The sequence below is a fragment of the Plectropomus leopardus genome, chromosome 5 (assembly GCF_008729295.1).
Source record: "Plectropomus leopardus isolate mb chromosome 5, YSFRI_Pleo_2.0, whole genome shotgun sequence".
NCBI lineage: Eukaryota > Metazoa > Chordata > Actinopteri > Perciformes > Serranidae > Plectropomus > Plectropomus leopardus.
The window spans coordinates 28,767,805-28,789,781 of record NC_056467.1 but is presented as its reverse complement, the minus strand read 5'-3'; positions in this window follow the sequence as shown (position 1 = coordinate 28,789,781).

Sequence of the window (21,977 nt, the reverse complement as noted above, 5' to 3'; positions counted from 1 at the left end):
AATTCTCCCATTTAATTATAGTCCACAAAAAACATCTTGACAGGAAGCTGGGGTGAAGAAATCCAGAGCCGCTATTGTTTGCTTTGCTGATTCACAAGTGCCTCAAAGTATCTGAATGAGCCTTTAGGTCCCACGCGCTCTGCTGAGATTATCTTTTATGGTAGTCGTGTGGGTGCCAGTGGCCTGACAGGATATGTATAGGAAGGCAAGTATTTAATAAAAGGTTCCTCTTGCCTCCTTATTTCCATTTTTATAACAAGTCGTCAGCTTTGCCCCATGTAATGAGGGTATTTACTCTGTACAAAAGAAAAGGGAGATTAGAGCATCACAGGACGGGATTATAAAAACCTGAGACCACAAAGACAGCCAATCACTTCCAGAAAATCCTTCAACATCTCCTAGCTTTCATCTGCTATTTCCCTGTTTACTCTCCACAGCGCTTCATCCCTCTGCCTGTCTTTGTTTCTCTTACTATCACGTAGCTGTCTTTTCATTAAGAAACGCCTGTGATTAATAAATACATAAAAATAATATCTGATTCGGTGAGGGAGAGAGAACCATTCCACTAAATACTGGTTTTGCAAATGCACTTATTTCCCAGTATTTACGCCGTCTGACTGTCGCTTATTACTGTGAACCTGCTAGCCAGTAAAATACAAAGTCACTTGGGTACAAAGGAATGTCAAGGACACTGAAAAACAAAAAGTTGCAGAAGCAGTGATAGCAAAATGAAAAATTGCCTGCAAATAAATAAATAAATAAAAAAGAAATACCCAAGAGAAATGGATGAAGAGAAAACAACTCCACTGCCTGACTGCATAACCCATCCACAGGCTAAGACAATATCAAGGCAATTTCAGTTCAAATTTAAACTGCCCACTTGTCCCTTTTTCATGAAGCAGATAGAATCTCAGAGCAGCATGGGCCTTTGAGAAAAGGTCACAGATAAGACCCAGCACTCAAATGATACACAGTGAATGGCATGGTAGCAGCGCTAGCTCTGCTTCGAACCTTTTTTTCCTGCAAATTGATGTGAGAGAAAAAGCCAATCCACTCTGGTAAACAAACTAACTGTAAAACAACGAAATGTACAAATTGAACAACACCGTGTAGCCTTTTCATTTCTGTCATAACGATTTATCGAAGTGGTAGATTAAAATATCTATTTTGTTTCACTGAAGGGGCAGGGATTATGCGTGATCATCATAAACTGACAAACTTCCTGTCATTTGAGAGAGACGCAACAATCTGAATATCAACAGGAAATGGAAATGAGATTCCAGTTGATTGATGTCAGAACGGTGAAGCTAACAGTGGGGAGCGTGCAGGTAAATTAATGAGAGGGAAGATATTCATGGTTTATGAGGATGTTTTCCATTAAAACACAAGAAAAAAATCTCAAAGCATTCATTAAGTACATTTACTCAGTCCAAGAATGAACAAGCCACCAAATGTGTTTTTGTAGTAAATGTTTAGACATGTAAAATCTGCACCTGTATCAGAATACAAACACCAATAGAGAAGCATAACATGTGCCAGATACTCACTGAAACAAACACAAGAAAATGGCTAATTTATTTATTTATTCAATGCAGTGTGAAACGTCCCCTGTGGAGTTTCTGACCAATAGTGGTGCTTTCGTTCTACAGATTCTCGCCAACTGCAAACGGCGGAGATGCAAATATATAGTGAATTAAAACTACATTATTTCATCAATCAACAGTTGGTGGGAGTATGGCCAAGTCTAAAGCTGTGCATGAAGGGGTTAGGCTGAAGCTACGTGTGTGTGCTGGCTCTGAAGCACCTTCTCAAAACTGTAAGGCTACAAAGATGCCACATGGGAACTGCAAGAGCTGTAATTGGTGAAACTGAGCTGCTTGTGTTTTCTTCTACAAAGTTTCTGATGCCAGTCGAGACTTCACTTGAGAGTGAAGACAACACAAGCAAACTGAGGAGAGGTTCGGTTATATTTTTCTTTTCAGCGACACACATATAACAAAGTTGTTTCCACATTCTGCTACACACAATCCGTCACTGAGCTCTCTACAGTGAGTGAGGGAACAGAAACTCAGTGATTGGATGGCAGTGGTCTCCTAATGAGACCAGAGGAAGAATAGTTTACTAGTTGGTTACTGTTTCCCTGACCATTGCCACTGCAGCCTGCTTATGGATGTATTAAGAAGATCTGGATACAGCACTGGAGGCGGGGCCCCATACATAACTTTGAGAGCTGCTCGGTAGCGCATGAAGTAGAAAAAGCTCCATTTCCGCAGTATGAAAGTACCCAGATCTTTCGCGTTACCGGTCCCATAAGGTTTGCGGACTAGAGACTTATGGCAGCCGAGCACGGCCGAGTGTGCCAGAACAGCTTAATTCCACAAGGGAAGCGACTTACTTTGGCTTTAACGCTTCACTAGCTTGAATAGAGATCTAAAAAATTTAATCTTGCGGCTCTTTTAGACTTTCCAAATGTTATGGAACTGGATGGCTTAAATCTAGATAGTGAAATAAGTAGTTTCACAGGAGTGTAAGGAAAAATGTCCAGAAAAAATATTTATTATTATTATTATTATTATTATTATTATTATTAGTAGTAGTAGTAGTAGTAGTAGCAGTAGTAGTAGTAGTAGTAGTAGTAGTAGTAGTATTTTCTTTGTTTTGTTACCTTTGGCATTTTTTTTTTTTTTTTTTAACCTTTTTTTCAGTGCAAAATCTCAGGAAATTATCTTGTAACTCTTTTAACTTCTTCAAGTGTTCAGAAAGAAATCACGCCAATTTGCCCAGGCTTCAAAGCATTAATCATGTATGATTCATCCGTCTAGTGATGCTATCATCAACAGGTGAAATACAGTAGGTATCTACAGTGTGGCACTATGTAAACAAGGATGTGAAGAGAATTAGTTTGAAAATAATCCACATAAAAACTGGCTTTGTAAGTTAGTCAGCTTGTTATGGTGAGAAACACTGTTTGCAACAAAACAAACTCGGCAGGGTATAATATGAATGTCCTTCAAAGATTTCCTGGAACTGCACCAACAGCTAATCACTTGTTCTTTGGCCCATGCACGGCCTGACCTTCAACTAAATATCTTTGAAATCTGTTTGCAGATTTCTGACATACCCAACCAAAATAAAACAACACAGAGACAGCAACACAGAAAAATGTGTTCACAGCTACAGGCATACTTTTCCATCTTTTCATGGTGCCCTTTTTGCCAAACAATACTACCAGCAATAGTTCTGCATCTTAAAAATCTTTTCATTCAAAGTGGTGTCATCCACTTTGCTGCCCGTCTGATTTTGCAGCATGAAGACTGAGCACCGACTTGGTGTGAGGCATGAAGCCTCAGCCGTTCTTTCAGCAACACCTTTGGGTGTGGACTCTCGTTATGGTGTGGTCGCTGTGCACAAAGCTAGTTTGCGTGGGGAGGATGAGTCAAAGAGGGAGTCGCCTTGCACGGACTGTGAATCTCAGCAGGACATGTAGGCATCACACAAAACCAATCACTTTGTAAATGAGATCAGTCGGAAGCTAATAATACTTCCGCTCCAGTGTCATTGTTCCAGACGGTCTTCCGATGTGGGCATCCACACACTTTCTGTCTTCTGCTACCAGTAAACAACAGAAAATAGCCATAATAAGTCCACCAAGGAGGGACAGCTAGAATGTTGTTCTAGTTTTTGGTTCAGTGCTGGCCATGATAGATAGACAGCAGCAGTATAGAAAGCTTTTGATTTTTTTGATTTTTGTCCCTTGTGATAAAATCAGGTGACAGCTGTAGATCTGTCTGTCACTCACTGAAACACAATATCTAGGACACCACCAATCAGATTTTATCAAAACATACATACATTTTTTTCTGCCATAGTCCAAATTGCTCTGATTGGCTTAAAAAGTGCATCATCACGTTGTATTGCCAGCTCCAAATGGCTCTTCACTCTCCCTCCCCTGGTGCGTAAGAAAACACTGTGTAACACATTCCGACTTCTTGCCCCATTACCACCCTGCATCATTTGTGGGGCAACACTAGTTTGTTATGCTTTTTCACAGTCTGGCTGCCTCTACTGTGTCTTCTCCTGCAGGTTTGTCTTCCCTGAAAGTCACAGACTGCTGTTGTTTCCAAAAATCCAAACAAGCAGTGAGACTCTCAAACACAGCATTTGATGGATGTATTCCATCTTTATTGTTTTACCTGCATGTGTCATTTGGAGGTCATTTGATCACCTCTGTTTGTCTCTCTGTGACAAACATTTCCCTCAAGCTTGGTGGAACAGCATGACATTAGTGTGTCAAGCATCAGTTCAAATAAAGGTCTGCTCACTGAGTAGTGCTGGAACAATGATTAGTCAATTAAACACCTATAATTTCAATAATTAATTAATTGAGTTATTCATATTTGAAAATGCCTGACCATATCTACAAATTATGCTTCTTACATTTCTTTTCTTCTTTTCTTTTGCTAATAATAATGTTGTGAGAGACAGCTGCTGTCTGAATTTTGTTACCTGGCAACATTTCATTTTCAAGCAAAGGAAACAGATGTTGTATTGCAAGAAGGGATACTGTGGGGAAAAAAAGACCCCATAAAGTGTGTTGTGTTTAAACTATTGGTTGGACAAAATCTGTAATCTTTCAATGTCAAAACATTCAATTTGGGTGAAAATGTGCTGAGTATTTTTCACTTCTTTTTTTTTTTAAAGACAAAACAACTAAGAAAAGAAATCAACTGATTAACCAACAATTAAAATAATAAGCCCTACCACTGAGTTCTTCCGTGTAGATTTAATAAAGACTGAAGATAAAGCACTGTATATCCTGGAATGGATGAAGAACTTTCCACTGTCAGTTATTGCAGGTTTCAGCTCCTCATTGGCATGTACAGTATAACAGTAGGGAAGGGAAACATCAGCATTGTCCTTTGAGAGTGAACCCGTCTGTCTCCTGAACATGTCTGTCTGAAAAAAGACTGTTCCTTTCTCCTGTGTTTTTTTGTTGGAAAACAGTAGCCTGGTTGGTAGACATGAGAGTGCACTTTTGCAGTTTATTGACATTAAAATATTTCCAAATACTAAAGGTCACACTTTGAAGCAGTTATCTCATGTTGCCAGTTAAAAGCTGCCAGCATGTGGAGTTGTCTAATGCAGATTTACACTAACTTTAAAAAAACTTTAAATTACATTACAGTGAGATTGATGTATGAGACTAAGATACAGATTGTGTTGTAAGCTGTATTTGAAGTATTTGCAACAGAGTGTCCTCTATTTACTTCTGCCATTCCAAAAGGTTGTGAATTCTAAGTATAAAATAAATGGACTGCAGTGTCTGCAATGCAGTGTCCATTGCGAAACATGACAAATGTTTCAATTACAGAAATGTAACAATACACATGTCAGTACTGATGCGAAATGATGACCAGGGTCTAAAATTGCAATCTACGGCTCACTACAGAGAACATGTGGAGTGTTCAGAGAATAATGTGAATGAGTGATTTCTGTCAGAGTCCTTTTAAGCAAATCGTGCTTTTCCCTTTCTAAAGCCACTGAGGGTGCCATAACTGATCTCAAGCTTTCACCAGTGAAGTCATTCATCTCAGTCAAATGAAGGCGCTGAGAGAACATGCTGCAGGGGTCATGGGAAGTCAACAGCAAATATATTCCTAATTTATCCCTTTCAGTAACAGAGTGTATACACACAGACACAGTAACAGCAAGACGGTTTATGTAAGATATTAATTTGATGATAAATTTATATAGGTCTGACACGTGTATTAATTTGTGACAACATTACTCAAGGCCTTCACTGAAGGCGTCAGTCTGCCTCTGTAATCCTGTCCCCAAAATGTCACTGTGTGTGCACACTTACAAGGCTGTGTTTGGAGAAATGAAAAGACCACCATGGAGGGAGGCGGGTGTCTCAGATTGCTGCATTTGAAACAGCAAAGAGGGAGGTAATGAGTGAAAACAAATAGGGAATTAAAACATGACATCTTCCTCTGCACTGCTATTAACATAAAGCAATGTTATTTTTACGGAGGGGGTTATGATTTTAACCACATCCTCAAATATGAAAACCAGATGTTCAGTCATCAATAAAACATTTTCTGTTTTTCTCACAGGGATGAAAGCACATGCACAGAAAAGAATTGGTATTTTAAGTTATTGCTCACTGACAGTTATTGTTTGCAAACAACAAAAAGCCTATCCTAAATCCGGTGACACTGATGATAGCCGCCTGCTGAAACAGCTGCGCTCTTCCTGGAATAAAATAAACTGAACAAAAATGATCTGCATTGTGCATCATTTTTTTTATTTATCAGTATGTTTTCGCTTACATCTGAAGATGAAAGACTTCAGACTTTACTTTTCTTAAGACAAGGAACCATTACCTCTGATTATGAAGCAATATTTATTATTTTACTGATCAAACTGTCTGCATGGATCACTACATCAGCTTGATTTTGTTACTAAAACATTTTCTGGTACAGAAGTTAAATATTATGCTGAAATATGTATGTGTGATTGTCTGGGAAGTGGTATTATTGATTTTTCTGGGAAGTCACTGCACAATTCAAAGAAGACAATAAACTGTGAAAGTGTGCACCCGGTGACTGCTATAAAATAATACTAAAATACAAAAATGGATATTAAATTGAAGGAATTAGAATTGTAAAAAATCACATGGAAGAAAAACAGGGTGAGGAAGGACTTTACTGACATCATTTAACTGTGTTTTAATAAACGCTATCTTCAAACGGTCATCAGTATCTAAAATGGGAGACCAATTTATTGCAGTTCACATGTAGTGATAATAACTTCAATTGAATACCTTGAATTAGGGTTTTTATTACTCTATTAAAGTGAGGATATGCAGTATTCTGTAAAAAGGCAGCAAAAAAAGGCAGACCCAGTGTTTTCCATACACCGATTTATATTGTATTTAATCCTATTTAATTATAGAGTTGCATGCAGTGCATTCAATCAGCATCCTCGCCCAGCTCTCTTTCTCTGTGTATCAGACCACAAATGAGAGAAGAATTAACAAGCACCCTGCAGTCCCTTCATCTCGCTCACAGCCACTGTGGACTGCTTTGCCTGGAGGAGATCAAGCAGCAGCTGCAGAGACGGAGCTTCAGAACGCAGCTGTAATAGCTTGAATTTACCCATGCAAAACCCAGTGCCAGGAGTCACAGCAGGCAGGTGGCCAGCAACACCTGTGTACCGGCAGCAACGGAAAGTTTGCTCATCTGACTGCTGACTGGGGGTCCATCTCCAGAGCTGCTGCCCGCTCCCCTCCCAAGGAGATGGTCTGTGATAGCTGGGCGTTAGGCGGGAGTATACACTGTGCTCGGAGGTTGTAGCAAATGTAGCTATATAAACTTCTTAATATAGCTTCCTAAACCCCATTGTTATAGACTTGCTACTATGTGATGTCATCTATTTTAATTTATCTACTTTAGTTTGCCTTTGAATTTATCATTTTATTATGTCTTGATCGTGGTTAATCATATTAGTCGTGCTATTATTTCTGTGTTTATTGCTAATATTCTTTTAATTGTATTTACTCTTTTTGTTTTTTTATTGGGTTTTTTTTTTGTAACTGTTTCTTGTTTAATTCTACTGTAAATTTTGTCTGGTGTGAGTTCAGCATTGTTGTTGACACTTATAGTTATGTTGCCTCTGCTTTGCCTTGTTTGTCAAAGCACTTTGTAAAGTCTGTTTTTAAAGGTGCTATATAAATAGTTATTATCACCGGTCGGTTGAGGGCAGGAGGTGGTGGACTTTATCTCTAGTAGTTATAATTTTATCATTATAGAAACTCATAAAGTCATTGCTACTGAGGGCTAAAGGAATACATGGCTCAATAGAGCTGTGACTCTGAGTCAGCCTGGCTACAGTGTTGAAAAGAAACCTGGGATTGTTTTTATTTTCCTCAATTAACGATGAGTTTGCGCTGGCATGGTAGAGGACCTTTCTATATGTTTTAAGACTGTCCTGCCAGACTAAACGGGAATGTTCCAGGTTGGTTGCCAATTTCTTTCCAATCTTCACAACATTTGTTTTAATTTGCAGGTCTGGGGGTTAAACCATGGAGCTAATTTTCTTTGTTTCATTATTTTCTTCTTAAAAGGTGCAACAGAGTCGAGAGCTGATCGCAATGAGCCAGTAGCACTATCTATCTATCTATCTATCTATCTATCTATATATATATAGCTACTGTCAAATCATAAAGTTGAACACACAATGTTATAGCAATGCTATATTTAAAAATTATAAGGAAGTTAAAAAAGTACTTTTTTAATGAAAATTTAAAAAACTGTTATAATTAAATAAATCAGAGCGGGACCCATGGTGCTTTTATTTTGAAGGACCTGGCTCATCTCGGCCAGCAGTGTTGTTGATTTTGCTGTGGACTCGAAGCTTCCGGTCAACACTTGGATGTTAGCGTTAGCAGAAATTTCAACAGATACCGCAATGCCTTTAACTGTGAGGATTCAGTCACTGTGAGTGGGCAACAAACGAACAGCTCTCCAGTTCATATATTGCAAAGATTTCCAAGTCGTACAGGTGCTCTCTGGTATCAAAATGTGACTAAATAGTCGCGATCGGAGCTCTGCATACAAACACACACCTCACCTGCTCACACTACTACTACTGCCACTCATTAAGTGAGAGTGTACGCTAGAAACAGATTAGCAGCTCTCCAGTTCATATATTAATATTTTCAAATCGCAGTTGTGCTCCATGGTAGCAAAATGTGACTAAATGATCACAGTCCGGAGCATCGATATATTGCCCAACCGTAGCTCAGCGGTTACAGTTGTCATGGGATTAAAACTGACCATCCCAGTGTTGTTTATATTCAGAAGTGGCTTCATATTCAGAAATGGCTACTATGTAGTTCTCTACACATGCTTTATTAAGCAAGCATAAACTAATAATGTAGTTTCACAAACTGCTCTTCAATTCTATATGGTGATCAAAATATTAATGCGATGTACTCAAAATATAACTTCACTATCTTTTTGAATATAAAAGCAAAACACAGTGGCCTTTCACTCGCTAAAGAAACATCTTCAGCAGAACAAAATAAATCCAGTTTATAAAATCTAAAAATCAGAAGCCTGCTGCGTTGATCCTGCCCTTGAGTGTGCACAGGGAGGTTGTTTTGATGGTGCATTTTATATTTTATTGATAGGCTTGATTGTTGCAATGGTGCACTGTGCATGGCGTAAATCGTGGAAATATGTAAATATGACTCAGTTTTGGATAAGCTAAAAATAAGGCACAGAAGCTCCTCATTAATTCTTAACATAGCAGTCCTGAATCTTGTAATTTACTTTTATGATCATGATTTCTGGTGTGACAACAGCTTTTGTGCCAGAAGAAGCATGTCCTTCTTTTGCATTGGCCTACTTTTCATACAGTATGGATTTCATTTAAAATCCGAGGCGCAATGTAATATCTCGTGTATGTAAATGTCATCTGCAGCGTTACAGTATAACCCCATCCAAAAGTTTGTACCACTCAATTAGAAAAGGTCACCAGAACACTGTTCCTGGTCTCATTCAGTTTTCATTCACACATGTCTTAATTTTGCACTTACTCTCTCCTCTCCATTTCCCTCAGTATTTACCTTCATAAAAAGTGCAAAATGTCACAAGAATAATAGTTCCAGCCAGGAATTTAATGGCAGATATGTCGATTAAAACAAGCAGGTACAATCTGAAAATAAAAGGTTTCCTCTGTGCTCTTGAGGGAAGTTTTTGGAATGTACATAACATGAAATGTTAGGGTAAATCTCAATGAATTATTTGAAAAACTGTTTATATTTAAGGCTACATATGAGGAACAGGCAGTGTTTGAAGCAGCAGTCGTTGCCAGTCGGTAGATCTGGAAGAAGGAATCACACAGACTGGGGTCATGCAGGCAGCCACTGTGAGTCGCCTGAGTACTAAAAGGTTTGAGCAGTTTGCTTGTGTGAAGCATGCTGTTGGTGCCTTTTGTTAGTGGAACTGGATGTTTGCTGGTACAGTGATTTCTTCAGAGATTGGCACACTTGCTTGTTAGTTTCTTTTTCTTCGGCAGCACACTAGCTGATGTTCACTGGTTTCTACGGCTGTTCATTAATGTTTGCCAGGATATTGATTATGTTGGGGAGCCGGAGTCTGAAGCAGTCTGTGTGACAGAGGTGTTGGAGGTACTGTAGTGGTAGTTCTGTTAGCGACGTGGTTGCCACACAGTATATTCGTATCCGTTATTCCGTAGGAGAGATAATAGCTTTAGTCTGTTAGCATGCTAGCTGTCAGGCTGTTTCTAGGGTGCATGGTTCCACTCTGTGTATTTTCAGCATGGCTACATTCTATGAGGACTAACAATGATCAGTTTGCTTTGTAATGGCGTTAGTGCTCTTATCTACCTTTTCACTATTTCTAGCTTATCTATCTATCTATCTATCTTATCTATCTATCTGTTCACTTATGTTAACATGAAAATAAATGTATTGTCATCTGGGCTTAGTTGGCAAATCAAGAAATCCTGAAATTATGTTTTTAAACTCACTGGATCTCATTCATGAAACATGAGTAAATCTGCAAGCAGATCACCTTGGTACTAAAAACTTTGAATTTGATCATCGGCATGTGTGTATGAAAAGCCCATTCACATTCAGAACTTGTCAAATAGCGCCGCTCTGTCAGAGCTTTCAGCATACGAGTGTGACGCTAAAAGCAACCTTATATGTCCAACCGGAATACAGCTGGACAGCATCAGATGAGTACGCACTCTGACAGAGATGGCTGAGTTGTTATGATACGCTGGCAGACAGCCGGATGGTACTGGATGAGCGTCACTTGAGAACGCGGCTGGACAGAACAGATCCTGTGCACAGTGACAGATAATAATGCTGGCGGTAACCACACAATTTAAGGAATCCAGTGCGCTTATAGGTCAGTCAGACGGGGAGGTGGATGGGTCCCAACTAACTTTCATGCAGGAGTCTGGTGATCGCTTCCTGTGTTGATGTGTGTGTTTTTTTTCTACACCTTACCATGTGCTTCTTTTACCTAAACCTAACCATCCATGACTTTGTCCCCAAATCCCAACCGTCATGACAGTCTGTGCTGTTGTGTAAACATAAGGAACATGCTGCTTCATCCCACTATGTGCATTTGTTGACATCACGGTGACGGCATCCTGGAGCGTAAACAGCTGACGCAGAAGGATACCTTAAATGTCATAAGTAGACGCAGAAGGTCACTGACAGAGCGGCACTATGTGATGTCATATACTGTATATCCCAATGGCATTTCAGGAACATATGAAGGTATGAAATATTACACACCGCCAAAGACTGTTGTGAAAAAAGCAAAACTTGCCACAGCAACTCTGTATAAGTAAAAACTGTGGCAGGTAAATTTCTAACCAATTCTGAGTCTGCAGGTGATAAATCTCATTTTGATACTCCTACAAAGACACAATCATGCTGACCAACACAAAGCAGAACATGTGCTAAGATAATAACAGCATGTCTGAGCGCTGCTGTCAGTTCTGTTCATATTCAAAGTGCTGAGCAAAAGACAGAAAATGTAAATTGGAGGGTGTAGTGATTAATTGATACCAGCAGGATTGTTCATCTTATTCCTTTTGAAAAAGCTGTGCCAGACACAGTGACATATGATGTAAATGGCCCAACAAGAGTGTAGATTTACCTCTCTTATTGGGAAACTAGTTTTTGTTGTGAAGGTGCAGATAGTGTACAAGATAAGGCACCCAAAATATCAGAGATGTACCTCAATTTGTTTGTGGAGATTTCTCAGCTATGTTTTCAATACAAATTGATGCGCTGTTTTGTTTTGTAGGAATACTTCACCCTCCCAAATGACAATTTGTGTAGAATTACCTGCGTCATGTTGAATTTGTTTTAAAAAACTGTTTTTTTTCTTGCATGCCTCCACAATAAATGAAGAATTCACAAACTGAGAAATTCTTGATGAGTTAAAGTCAATGCGGTGTGCATTTAACAACAGCAAAACTATATCAAAACATCCAATTACAGACTCTTGTAAGACTTGTGCAGTACAACCAAAGTCTCAGTTTCAGGTCATATGCTCAATACTTCCCAAACAAATGGCTCTTTTCATCAGGAATGGGAAGTAAAACTCAATCTATGATCTCTTTAAATTTCACTTAATAAAACAGGGATTTTTCATCACTGAACATGGGAGCAGATCTATCACTGCCTTGGTTACTCAGTTTAATGGTGTTATTGTTACTTTGGTGTTTTAAAACCCTTAATTTGTCACACAATAAAACAAACAAACAAACCAAATGATCAAGGCAGTGGTAGACCAGCAGCTCTGTTCAGTGAGGTGAAGTGACTGTTTTTTTTCCAGAGGAGTCTGGCTGTGAAGACAGCATAGATGAGTTTTTACTCTCAGCCCTTCCCCTCATTGGGAAGGGCTTTGGGAAGTACTGAGCATATGTCGGGATAAATGAGAGCACGGGTTGTGGAAAAGTTAGTAAACAGATGTTTTGCTATACTTTTGCTGATGTTAAAATGCAGCCCCCTTGGACTTCAATTCATCAATGTTTGCTTTGAAGTATTCCTTTAATACGTGTAAGTTCTGACCTGTCATTGTTATATTTGTTTGAAGTTATCATGTAGCTGTGACTAGATATGACTATGCACACAGTAATTATAGTTATATTACAGTTTATACATGACTATACACTTATTCAACCTATTTCAGATATTTGGATAATTAAATACATTATACATTTTCTGTTATAAGCTAGTTCTCTCATGCGGTCACCTTTTAGCTGCATAAGAATAATATATATACACTTACATTATAACTTGTGCATTTTCATGCTTATGAACTGCTGAGTAGGCTCTCAGATTTAATAAATGTTCATGTATACGTGAGAAATTATTGTAAACATGCTGTATAATCCCTCTGCACAGAATTATTATTAATATTTTTTTCAAATAAATGTAAATTAAAAAAAAATATATATATATACATATATATACATAATATATATATATATATATATATATATATATATATATATATATAATATATATATATATATATAATATATATATATATATATATATATATAAAATATAATGTTCCTTCACGATAATCACGTAAATGCATAAACCGGCCTTTAAAAATGCATGTAACAGTCTGAGGAAATTAAAATTTACAAGGCATTCTAGTTCATGTGTTCTATGCATATTTCATTGGACAGGTTCTTAAAAGATTCATTACACAAACACTAATAGGCTCCAAAACTGTAACATGCTCAGAGACACTTTTTGGATCCACAGAAGCCTCCCTGCAGAATATCTTATTTTTATAGCGCTCTCACGGTCATTTAAAGCTCAGGGGTGATCACGTCAACTACATAGTATGTTAAAATGCACATACATGCATATATGTCACTAGAGAAGCCTGACAAATCTTAAAAGTTAATCGATAATTGTTATTAATGTAATATTCCTACTTTTTATAATAGTGCACAATCCTTATTCACCAGGACAACTACCAGGTAGTATTTTTAATATAATAGTGAGACTCCACACATGTGAGTGTGATGACGTGAAGGAGCCAGTACATTAAAGGGATCATGTTTCTCTAAATTAGTGAGGATTTAAGACTTGGCATTTCAATTACATTTTGCTTCTGTTATTATGTACGTTATGAAATCTTCCAGGTGAAAACGGATACTGACTTTTTGAGGGTGTCATCTCTGGATAACAATTATACAGCATTATCGTGAGACATTAACTGTTATTTTCCCAAGACCATTGTTTAAATGAAAATGAATGAATCTCTTTATAGAAAATATATATATATATATATATATATATATATATATAGGCTTCTAAACTTTATACCGATCAGAGTAGAAAATCAAGGGACATTAAAATAGAAAACAAAGTACTCAAAAAAAATTTTAAAAATCCAGCTTTCAGGAGGTCAGTCATATTCCCATGATTACAACACCATGATTTTATAGGCTTTTACTGTTAAAGTAATACAAACTGTGTTGTGAGGCATATCACTGCTTTCAGTCGTAGCTATGACCACTTTCAGCAGTACAATATTCGCTGTTAGCTAAAATGGGAATTTGTAATATTGGTACAGTATTAGAATATTACTAGTCTCTTTTCTTATACCAACTCCTGTCTATGTTTTGAAAAAATTAAACTCTGAAAAACCATTTGAAATGTTGCTGAGCATAATATCAGTCGACTGTTTTCTTGAATGCGACTGTATTCTTGGAGATTTATGACTCCCACTGTCCCCTTGAAGTCTGTATAATAGTAATTGTGTACAGATTTGCATGTCATCGGCATGTCACTTCCCCAGGAATAATCTCCTGTATGCACACTGTGATCTGGGAGAGTCTGACAGTTACAGCAAACCCTTCATTATTCACCCCACACATACCGTTTCGTATTTATCTTTGTATTTGCACACTCCTAAAACCCTGCGACAGTCAGACTGACAGCATGTGACAGCTAAACATAAGTTTGCCCTGTATTTGAGGGTGAGAAAGGCTCAGATTCTGACAGAAATACATTTTGAATATGATGCATACTGAAGCTTATGACGAGCATGTTTCTCAATCTGCAAGTCATACTCATCCAGAATGCCTGCAAATAAACAGAAAATTTAGCTTGTCAAAGTCCTAGGTAGCTCCTCAGAAACAATTATGTCTACAGCACTGTAATCCTGAGGTGATACACAAATAATGCATAGCGCAAACTGGATCAGTAAGAACACTGCACCAAAAAGCAGGGTTTGCACACAGGAGATATGACACACGTGCAAGAAAACACAAACTATATAACCACGTGCATGCTAACAATCAACATTTTCCAGAGACAAAAATAAAAAGGGCACATGCGCAAGATGACTATATGCAGTCTATATTAAAGATAAAAAGGCATTTATGTAAGCAGACATGATGCACCAACACATACTGTTCATCACAGCACAACAAAGCCCATTAAAGTCAACATATTGTGACAGTGTGCTCTCCACATTATTTTCACTATTAAAAACACAGTTACCGAGACAGCTTTTTAAAAGCACAAACTGATATGTCTTTTCTACTTATGCATATACCATCACACATAGACAGACTTCTTAAATAAACTACTTGTTTGTTCTTTTTTTTCTGTTACAGCTTATATGGTATCTGTTCTGTAAATCACTGGTCCTCTGAAACAACTCCAAAGCTGTTATTTGGCCATTAAATATCTAAAACGCGGGCCCTCTGAACCTAATAGTAGGTGTTGTCGGCCCCCTCAATCTATGACTGGATTTACAAAGTCTTGATGCCCAATTCTGATTTGTTGCCTATATCTTATTTTTTTGACTTCCTGCTGACATCTACTGTTAAAAGTGACTCATATCCAATATCTGCATTCACACCTACTATTAGGTTCAAAAGGCCATAATCACACCATTAAATGGCCTTGTGGCTAGGCTTAAGTGGTATTGGTGTTAAGGTATACCAGGACATTTAGAAATCGTGACGGTGTTACTTTTCAATACTGTCAAAAATACAGACCCCTAACTTTCTATTAAATTCATAATTTCATAATTTCAATCACCACGGTGTGTCCTGCACCGTTGGACCCTCATTGACCCTCGTCTGCTTTTTTCTGCTGATTCAGCATGTTGAATAAATGGCGGCGGCCGTGGCGTTAGGTCGAGATTGCTTTTCTTCTGCCATTGAGCTCTTATCAGAAAAGTTTCCTGATTGTTTATGTTGTTGTTCGCTCGGTAAATATGTTCTGTTCTTTTCTTTCAATATTGTGTTGTGTTGTTTATGTGCTAATTGGCTAACTAGTGCTAGCTGGCTAACTAGTTTTTAAATTAGTGTTTGGGTTTCCCATTTTGAGTGATAAATAAAGACTACCACCATCTGATATAAGGGGGTATCTCCTCTCACGTGGTTGGTTTGGTGTGTTTCTGTGCTGTTTATAAATTATCTCAACTGTATTCGGCACTTCTGTACTGCAATGTACACAGACACTGATATCACTGCATTGTGCTTAAGCTATTCATTGGTCCAGATCTATTTTTGATTGCAAAATGGGACGGCTATAATTGAAGTTCTGTTTCAGAAAAGTATAACCTGTTAGAGCCCAGTAATTTCAAAATTTGAGTTAATTTTGTTCCATTTCGATAAAAACAAATAATTTAGTAGTTTGGTCACCTGTTCTAACCTGTCAGAGTGGTCCACAGAAAAGCCCAGAGTTATTATTGTATTCACAGTAATTACAGGAGCCATTAAGGTCAGAACGGTGTCAAACACTTTCCATGACCTCTAACAACTCAGTCTGCAATTTCCACAATAGTCAAACAGCCAATCATCCAGCAGCTGAAGCTCACACCAACAAAACAGCATGAGGTGCATCGCTGGCCACACATTTAATCATTTTACAACAGCATGAATCCAGTTCAAATCTTCTAAATCTCATCTACAGCAGTCAAGCACTCGAAAAAGACAGAACTGTCATTTGGCGTTGTGTTGCTTACACCACATAAAACAAGAAGCTCAGAGTTAAAACTAAACAGCTGAGCAATTCCTAACCTAATCAACAAAGCAAATTTATCTTAGTCCGATCTAAGTCCATTATCAGCATGAAGCTAACAACAGCTGCTCTGTTGTAATGGAAATCTTAATTACACACATTAATTATGCTGGGATGAATGCAAGAGAAATGATATATAAGCCATTATCATCAAAATAAATTGAACCATGCAAGACATAATGGACTCTTGCACTACATGCAAAAATGTGCTATACTTTAAGCTGATTTTGTATTATACAGACCCCCGCAGAGCAGACAAAAGGCCCTCTGAAGACTCAGGCCCCCACTTTGTTTCTATCAGTCCTCACCTTCGCCCATGATGGGATTTTTATCTGGAAGCCTGAGGGAGGGATCTGTTTGAATAGAATGTGGACAGGTCCTGAGATAGCCTGCTATTACCACCACCCAGCACCACAACAACCATCAATCTCTGCAAGTTTCTCTGTTTACACGCAGGACAGCACAACAGTCATGAGTCATTGCCGCTTACGGTGCAGTTAGAGTGAAATGATGTTTCCCCACCTCCTTTGCCCATCGCCCGGACACTCCTAATCAAGCTCTGCTGCATACATACTGTCAGTGACAGGAGTATCTCGCAGACGTTGTGAGGAACCGTCAATATCCAACCAGTTATTACACCCAACATTGTTCCCCCTGATTGCAATCACATGTCCTGTCTTTGTCTCTCACGAGCTCTGAGGCTCAAAGATCCTTGTAGAGAAGCTGCAAATCACAAACTGTCAGATGCACCAAACCTGTCTGATTTCCAACTCTGGCTGCACTGCCATCGCAATTCATTTTCTTTAACAGCAGAAGATTGCTGGGTCTCTACAATGTAACCCTGATGAGACAGGTTAGTGGGTGTGCACCTACAGGGAGTGATCTTTTTTTTCCATCCTAATTCTGACAGAATTCGAACAGTGCACTCTCAAAAATGCAACCCCCATACAAAATCCTGAGTTCACACTGATTTCTCCGGCATGTGCTGGAACTGCAGTATCCACACGGAAAAACAAGTTGGAGAATGTAGAGAATAGACAGGACTGAAGGAAGAAAAACAAAAAACAGATGTCATCCAAGCTCTCAGTCTCTCACACAAAAACACATTGATGCAAACACAGACAACGCTGCATCCCACTGAGCGGTAGATTACCATTACTTCACAAGGAAGGAAGAAACATGTTGCCAGGATTTTAATTAATTTCGTTTACTTATGTTGGGAGTGCCATGCTGGTTTCTTTGGCAATTCACCATACAATAATCATGTCAGAAATCTGACAAGTCAAGCGGAAACAAAGCTCTGTAGGAGATGAGAGATTGGCAAATTCCAGCAGAGCGCAGACTTCTAATACATCAAATCAAAATAAAGAAATGAGTGTAAAACCAATCAGTCCCTCAATCTGAGGTCCCTTCTTGTGCCTGACCATTCCAATGCCCCACTTATGTATTCAGTCTATCTATGATCTCAAATTTTCAAAAGCCCTGAAGGAATAATTGCCTATGTTTGACTGTAGATCCCTCTCTAAAAATGTTCTAAAGCCTGGTTTTCAACAGGGGGTCGGGGACCCCTAGGAGTTCCTCAGAGTTACTGCACGTGGGCCACCAAATTATTATAAATGTTTGCAAACGATTGTGAAATACTGTCCACCTCAGAAACATGATGTATAAATGTTCCAATAATCATGTTTTTAATGGCTTGATGTTGGATGTGTCATAAAAGGGTATGTTTATAGACGGTATTTTAGGCAAGCCTAAATGTTATCGTAGGCCCAGTTTAATGTGCAACTCAATTTTATACATTAGGCCCATATGTAGTAGGGCAGGGATACTTAACTTGCTTTGCTTCGGGGCCACTTTTGCAGGATGTCAGAAGCTGCGGCCCCATATATGTTTCTAGGATTTTAGGACATTTTTAGGATTTTTGGACGTGTCTACAATGTGAGGACATTTCTTGGATTTTAGGACACTGGGGCTTAGCCTGGAGGAGTGGGTGATTCTCCACTGGCACTTTTTTGGATAATCAAGCTCTATTTTGATGCTGTTTTATGTACCCTGTAACCTGTAGTCCAAAAACAATTCCCAGTGTAAATCACCTTATTTTCAGCAAATGCAAAAGTTAATGCAAAAGTGCCAAAAACTGTAGTCCTTTATTGTTTGAATGCAATTTGAATGATCTCTTGATGTATCATATTTAATGTATTTCTATGCCCCTGCAAAGCACTTTGAATTGCATTGGGTCTGAATGGTGCAATACAAATAAATTTGCCTTGTTTAATACTTGTTTACTTGCTTGCCCTGCATCGAATGGCCACTTAAGGCTGGCTGCAAAACAGAGTAAGGGCCCATAAAAAGCCTGGTATGAAAAATGGTTTTGGTATCTATAGCTAATTTAAACATTCATGACAAGTTTATGGGTAAAGATTTTTTCATGACTTATTTGTTTACATTTTTTAAGCCCTAAAGTGAAGCATGTTTACAGGCAGGGCCACTTGAGTGACAGACTGTGAGGCATTGCTACAGTCTGATCCACCACTCATTTGCTCCTCCACAGCTCTAACCTCTTGTCCACATATCGTCGTTATTGGCTCCAAAACACCAAGATGGCAATGGCCAAAATGCCAAGGCTTATAAACAGCAGTCCACAAACCAATGAGTGACACCATGGAAGCTACATCCATTATTTTATATTGTCTATGGTGTGATGATTTGATAACTTGTTTGCCTAATGGACTCCAATATTAAGATGTTCACAAAATTACTCTAGTATAGAGGCTTAAATAAGTATCAAAGTAAGACAAAACATGATCATGTATAGGCTACTTTTTTTTTATCCATTATGACAACATTCTACATAGACCTTCACATATATCTAGTAAATGGTTAATGGACTTGGACTCCTTTTGAACACTCAAAGTGCTTTTTCACCATATTCACACACACATTCATACATTGGCAGCCAAGGCTACCATTGAACGTGCCACCTGCTTAAGTATTTTGGCTTCTTTGACATACAAATTGGAGGATCTACAGGTCAAACTGCTAATCTTCCGAATGGTGAACGACCCACTCTATCTGCTCAGCCATAGCCACCCCAGTTCTTTAGTCCATAAACAGGTGCATTCAAGCTACACACAAAGACACAGTGTTTTGTGAAGCAAATCTCATGAATAAACCACCATAGAATAAAAACCTAAGCCTTAGACCCAAGCACCAAGTCAAGTCAATTTTATTTATAAAGCCCATTATAACAAATCACAGTTTGCCTCAGAGGGCTTTACAGCATATGACATCCCTCTGTCCTTAGACCCTCACATTGACATAGGAAAAACTCCCCCCGAAAAAACCCTGTAACGGGAGAAAAAAATGGTAGAAACCTCAGGAAGAGCGACTGAGGAGGGATACCTCTTCCAGGAAGGACAGATGTACCAAGCTCCAAGGTTAAAAAATGAAGCTAATGTGGAAGTGCCAAAAACTGTTCATAGTACTTAATCAAATGCCCAACTTCACAGCAGAAATAAACATGTTTACAGCCTGGGAAAAAAAATTAATGTCAACACTCATTGAACATTCATGAACACTGTATGGGGGTAGAAGGGGATCTTTATATAACTCACATGTTAACATTTCATTATGGCTTAAAGATACTTATATTTAAGGGTGGTGCTGCTTAAGCGACAAGCTGTCTACAAGGCATTGCTACGGTCTGTACAGCGCTAACCTCTCATCCAGATATGGTCACTTTTGGCTCCGAAACACCAAGATAGCCATGGCCAAAATCGCAAATTCCAGGCAGTCCCCAAACCAATGGATGATGTCACGGTGGCTTCATTCATTACGTATACAGTCTATTCTCGGACCTTTGCAGTGTGTGCATTGATACAAACTAATTCAAATTTGGCTTTCAGTTAATACTCTGACTGACATCTATCTCTTTCTCAGTTCCACAGTCAGTTTTAACAGTGATCTTGCAGTCATTTTGTTATTTCATGTCCATATTTTGTAAAAAAAAAAAAAAAAAAATGCAAACAAATTGAGTAAATAGTACAAAGTGATACTTCAAATGCTCAATGACAGAATGACTGAGCCTGGAGGCTGGAGCAAAAGGGGTGCTCTGGGACTGAAAGGTTTGATTACTGTGTAATGGACTGAATATAAATTAGAATCAAAATGAAATATTATAACATGAATATTATGTCTTTTAAGAGACCTGGTTTCTGTTGGATGGCTATGACCATGCAGTTACTGAACTCTTACTAACCTAAATGATGTGTCTTGTGAGGAAGCTACAATAAGCAAACAGAGTAAAATTGGACTTTTGTCTTCGTTAAATATCCTCTGTATTCAAGTAAAAGCACGCAAACCTTCCCCAAAACAAGATCACAAGGGAATCTTGTTTTAAATGTTTTACACATTATTGTAAATTCAATTATTTTCTCAGGGAGAACATCTTAATCTTCATCTCTCTGCAAGAGGTTTTGTTGCTCTAAGTATATCCCATCATAAATGACTTTTGTATATTATGTATCTTGGCTTTCCTAATTGCTGTGGTTTGTTCACAGCAGGAAGAGGACTGAAAGCCGGCGCACCACTGCTTCTTTAGATCACTCCAGGCAACAACCGTGGCTCATTATGCAGAGGAAAGCAAATCATTTCTAATGATTTTTGAAAACAAAACTGACACTGAACATGATGGCATTATTTTTAGGCCTCCACTTACCAGCTTTGCTTCTGAATGAATTTACCACTGCTCGAATTTATGGCTGTAATTAACGGTGATGATGTTAAATGCAACAAATAAACTCTGCTGCCCACAACTCCTCTTTACCTTTTTTGTTCCATTCATATGTTAATGTAACTTTTAGCTTCATGCATTTATTTTCAGCATCTCATTCAGTTTTTTCTGTGTTGCAGCAAAATTATTTGCCCATTTTGCACCACGACGCCTTTATTATACAATCCAGTTTGTTGTTTATCAGTTTTGGGAGAAAAAAACATTTAAAATTCACATTTACAATAACTATCACACACTCTACTCCCATTCCTCATATTTTGAGCTCAACTGAGCTCATTGAATGAAATAAACATGAATTGAACCATTATCGGCACAATAGCAGGCATTTCAATGACACTAAGGTACTCTCTCCTTGATTAGTTGAGATGATTTTACTTTAACATAATGCCACTGATCTCTTGTTGTTGACTCTAAAGCTTCTACAGAGCTTTTGTTTAGATGTCAAACCTAATTAGTCTGCAGAGATCCTCCTTGTTTATTTAAAGAAAGCTGTAATGAAGGGCTGGTTTGACTAACATCTGCATTGACATCACCTCTTAATATCGCTTTCACTCAAATTCCGTA